Source organism: Lipotes vexillifer, unplaced genomic scaffold (genome assembly GCF_000442215.2).
Source record: "Lipotes vexillifer unplaced genomic scaffold, Lipotes_vexillifer_v1.1 scaffold12, whole genome shotgun sequence".
In the NCBI taxonomy this organism is placed as follows: Eukaryota; Metazoa; Chordata; class Mammalia; order Artiodactyla; family Lipotidae; genus Lipotes; species Lipotes vexillifer.
Genome location: NW_006796716.1, coordinates 1,134,343 through 1,139,659, shown reverse-complemented (window position 1 = coordinate 1,139,659; position 5,317 = coordinate 1,134,343). Strand labels below are relative to the sequence as shown.

Genomic DNA, 5,317 nt, shown 5'->3' with positions numbered 1-5,317 from the left:
TCTCATGTGCCTTTCTTCCCTACATCTTTGGCTGCAGACGCTTTGCCTCTTCCTGTGACAACAACTTCATAATATCATTTTCTATGGAGAGAATAGAGATAATTTAATGTTTCCTCCAACGTGATTGATTACCTTTTTATTATTGATAATAAGGATGAATGAAACATGAAAATTCATACCACAGACACACTTGCTGTCCTTCGTGGTGCTACAGGTCTATCCCCTACAGACAAGAATTCTGATAAATTCTACTTCCTTTCAACAATTTAAAAGAATGTTTGGTGTATTTATAACTGAATACGCTATGTTACTGAGTATCTTCCTGACCAGAGGGAACTTCCGTTTTGACAACGCATTGATGAAAAACAAATCCTCTGTTGACAATTACACCCATTTAATGACTGGAAGAATTTTCCACAGACTAGCTGCTGGCTCTGTACATTTAAAACCTTGTTTCTCCTCTGCTACCCACATACTTTTGGAGTTGGGAACATGTTCACACCACAATATGACCTCGGGTCTTGTCCCTTGATGTCGAGTTACCAGAAGAGTTGACAGTCAACCATCGGATTATTCCTGGAAACCATTCCTATACCAGGACATCTAGCAATAATTTACCCAGACACAGAAATAACATCAAGCCACATAATACTTACCATTAAACTAAAACTAAATGTAATCTCCAACCCAGCTTCCCCTTCTTGAGACTCCCAAAATGCCCATCTCCACTCAAACATCACCTGACACAGTGGCTTATGGGGGGCAGAATAATGGCCCCTAAAGATGTCCACATCCTAATCCCCAGAGCCTGTTATGTTACCTTACAGGCAAAAGGGACTTTGCAGATGTGATTACAGTTAGGATCTTGAGATGAGATTGTCTTTTTTTTTTTTTAATTAAAGGTTTTTTAAATTTAAATTTATTTATTTATTTATTTTTGGCTGCCTTGGGTCTTCGTTGCTGTGTGCAGGCTTCTCATTGCAGTGGCTTCTCTTGTTGCAGAGCATGGGCTCTAGGCACGCAGGCTTCAGTAGTTGTGGCACGCGAGCTCAGTAGTTGTGGCCCACGGGCTTAGTTGCTCCGCGGCATGTGGGATCATCCCGGACCAGGGCTCGAACCCGTGTCCCCTGCATCGGCAGGCGGATTCTTAACCACTGCACCACCAGGGAAGCCCGAGATGAGATTATCTTGATTATCTGGGTGGGGCCACAGGGGTCCCCTAATGAAACCACAAGGATCCTAGTATAAAAAGAAGGAGGCAGAAGGGGGATGACAAGGGAATCCAAGGGCACATTGGTGCCCTTGCTGGAAGGCACCACAAGTCAAGGAATTCCAGCCCAAGGAGCTGGGAAGGGCAAGGCACAGTTTCTCCCTGGGAGCCTCCGGAAGGAACACAGCCTGTTGACACCTTGATTTTAGCTCTGTAAAACCCACTTTCTGCCTTCTGAACTCCAGAACCGTTGTCAGATAAACGTGTGATGTTTAAAGCCTCTAAGTTTGTGTAATTTGTTATAGCAGCAAGAGGAAGTTAACACAGGGCTTGTGACAGAAAGAGGAAGGCAGAACAGGAGACAGCAACCTTAACTGATGTGGTGAAAAGATCTCACTTTAGCAAATTTTACAAAAACATATGTGCATGTGTTGCTAGGATCCCCCAAGGCCATGGAAGTGGCCAGTGCAAGGGAGGTGCCCAGAAGCTTTTAAGCTCCATTAACTTCATGGCAAATCTATCTCTGTGTCAAATGAACCAAAAATTCAGCTCTTTATCTAAAGTATAGAATCTGGTATTAGGTGAAGTTATCAATCTTTAGTCTTAATTAGGTCATCATTGGTAGAAAATATCTTTTTAAAAGCATTTTTTCTCATTATGATATATGCTGTTACAAAAATTTTACCAGATACAGAAAAGTACACAGAAAAAGAAATCACCTCTAATTCCATTACCTAAAATTACCCACTATTCACATTTTAAAATATGCACACACAATTTTTAAAAACAAAATTAGAAACCTTCTACTGTATAGAGGTTGGCATTCTGCTTTATTCACTTTTCATTATTTCTGAGCATTTATAATCCTGAAAAACATGATTTTTGAATGAATATATAATATTCTATCCTATGTATATGCCATAGGTTAACCATAACATTACTGAAGTTATTTTCCTGTTACAAATAACACTACAATAAACATCCGAGTTGTATGTCAATTATACCTCAAAAAAAAAAAAATTCCAAGGATGTAAACATTTCCGTACCCGTTTATTTCCATGGGCTGGAATCATGTCAGTGGCACACCTGACTCAAAGGGTATAAATTCTTTTATACCATCGTGCCACCCTGACCCAGTGATCCAGGTGAGCCTCACCAGTGACACGTTGGTGCCACGCACCCCTGATGCGATGTGATGAGAAGATGAGGCATCTCACCTCTCCGGTCGTCTTTCCAAAACTCCATAACCCTGGTCTAAACAGGAGGGCTACATCAGAGAAACCCAAACGGAAGGAGATTCGATAAAATACCTGAGCGGAACTCTGCAGAACTGTCAAACTCATCAAAAATAAGAGGAGGGCTTCCCTGGTGGTGCAGTGGTTGAGAGTCCGCCTGCCGATGCAGGGGACACGGGTTCGTGCTCCGGTCCGGGAAGTTCCCACATGCCGCGGAGCGGCTGGGCCCGTGAGCCATGGCCGCTGAGCCTGCGCGCCCGGAGCCTGTGCTCCGCAACGGGAGAGGCCACAACAGTGAGAGGCCCGCGTACCGCAAAAAAAAAAAAAAAAAAAAGAGATTGAGAAACTGTCACAGATCAGAGGAGCCTAACGGGACAGGATGACTAAATGCCATGTGGGATCACAGGGTGGAGCCTGGAGCAGAAAAAGGACATCAGTGGAAAAGCTGATGAAATTCGAGTGAAGTATGGAGTTGGTTAATAGTGATGTACGGTATTGATCTATTAGTTTTGGCAAATGTCCCATAGTTACATATAACGTACCACAGTTACGTAAGTTATGGGTGAGGAGTATGTGGGGGGGTCTCTGTATGATCTTTACAGCTTTTATTTATTTATGTTTTTGGCCAGGCCACGTGGCTTGTGGAATCTTATTTCCCCAACCAGGGATCGAACCCAGGCCCCCTGCAGTGAAAGCACAGAGTCCTAACCACTGGACCACCAGGGAATTCTCCAGCTTTTCTGTAAATAGTAAAAGTATTCCTAAGTACGATAACATTTTATTAAAACACACACACACACACACACACACACACACACACACACACCTCAGTTTCTGAAGCTTGAGGAAGGGGTGAGTGAGAATAACTGTTTAATGAGGGCAGAGTTTCAGTTTAAGAAGATGAAAAAGTTCTGGAGATGGGCAGTGGTGAGAGTCACACAACAGTGTGAATGTACTTAATGCCACTGAACTGTACACTTAAAAATGGTGAAGATGGTAAATTTTACGTCATGTATATCTATCTATCTATCTATCTATCTATATATATATCCTACCACACACACACAAAACTTGATTTTCTCAAGAAAATGTCATAGCTCCCATCCAATCCGTTGGTAAGTCCTAGAAACTCTACCTTCATCAGATCTTTGTGGTCCCATCGCTTCTTATGTCTGCCACTCCCACCCTAGTCCAGGCCACCAAAACCTCCCACGTGAACCATGGCCTGCAAACTGGTCTCCCTGTTTCCACTCGTGTTCCACAGTCATCGACTGTTGACACAAACACCCTCTGCCACTGCCATCACTCCTTTGCTCAAAACCTTCCAATGCCTTCCCACTACCTGAGGGAAAAAGTCCCAGTCTTGATATGACCTGGTCACTAGCTGCCTCTTTTTTTTTTTTTTGGCTGCACCGTGTGACATGAGGAATCTTAGTTCCCCTGACCAGGGACTGAGCCTGTGACCCCTGGCATTGGGAGCGCAGAGTCTTAACCAGTGGACTGCAAGGGAAGTCACAGCCTCTTGTACTTGACCTCTGACCACATCTTCTTTCCTCACTCTGCTCCAGTATTACTGGACTTCTTGATATTCCTTGAAAACACCAAACTTGTTCCTGCCAAGGGGCCTTTGCACAAGCTGTTCTTGGTGCTTTGAACACTGCCCCCAGATACTGGCCTGACTCACTTCCTCACTTCATCTAGGTCTTTGCATAAAGGGCAACTGCCCAGAGAATTTCTCCCAGACCACCCCCCTTAACCATCTGTTCTCTCCCCTAAACCTCTGTTTTCTGACCCTTGTTTTATTAATTATTTTAAAAATTTTATTTATTTATTTACTTGGCTGTGCAGGTCTTAGTTGTGGTATGTGGGATCTTTAGTTGCGGCATGTGGGATCTTTAGTTGCGGCATGTGTGTGGGATCTAGTTCCCTGAGCAGGGATCGAACACAGGCCCCCTGCATTGGGAGTGCAGAGTCTTAGCCACTGGACCACAAGGGAAGTCCTCCTGACCCTCGTTTTAAAATAATATTATATTTACTATATTTACGGATACAAACACACACACACACACACACACACACACACACACACACACACAGAATTTGTTTATTGTCTGTCTCCCCAAATAGAACATGAAATCTACGTGAGGGTGACCTTATCTGTCTTCTCAAGTCTTCTGGCCCCAGCACCTAGAAGACCTTGACATATAGGAGCTGCTTCATGAATATTTGTCAAAAAGAAGGAATGTGGTCAGTTCTGGGGTAAGATATTTCTAGTTCTCTTCAAATAGGTCTGATGCTTTTTTAAAAAATTCATTCCAGGGTTTTCTTTTTTTTTTTTTTAACATTTTTATTTACCCTCAGATAATCTAGGATAATCTCCCATCTCAAGATCCTTAGCTTAGTCACATCTGTAAACTTTCTTTTGCCAAATAAGGTAACGTTCACAGGCTCTGGGGATGAGGACAGGACATCTTTGGGGGCCGTTATTCAGTTTACCCTAAGTTGCTTTAAAATTTTCTCTTTATAGTTGGTTTTCTCCAGTTTAAATATGATGGGTCTAGGTATGCTTGTGTGTATGTGAGTGAGTTACCTGTGTGTTTGGTATTTTGCCAATTGACCCAATAATGTTCTTTATAGAAAAAGTAAATCTCTCTCTAGATTTTTTCCTGGTCCAGGATCCAGTCCAGGGTCGTACTTTCTATTGGCTGTCCTGTCTCTCCAGTCTCCTTCCATCTGGAACAGACAGATCTCCATCTTTGTCTTTCGTGAGACTGACATTTATGGAAGTGCAGCCCAGTTATTCTGTAGGATGTCCGTAAATGTGGGTTTGTCCTATGCTTCCTCCTTGGAGGCAGGGATGCCAGGACGCGGC

At 43.1% G+C, this 5,317-nt stretch overlaps 1 protein-coding gene across 1 annotated transcript in view; it reads right to left on the bottom strand.

Moving 5' to 3' along the window:
- Positions 1-5,317, bottom strand: part of LOC103072266 (general transcription factor II-I repeat domain-containing protein 2) — a 45,894-nt gene that overhangs the window by 39,482 nt on the left and 1,095 nt on the right. The gene's annotated exons all lie outside the window — the stretch shown is intronic.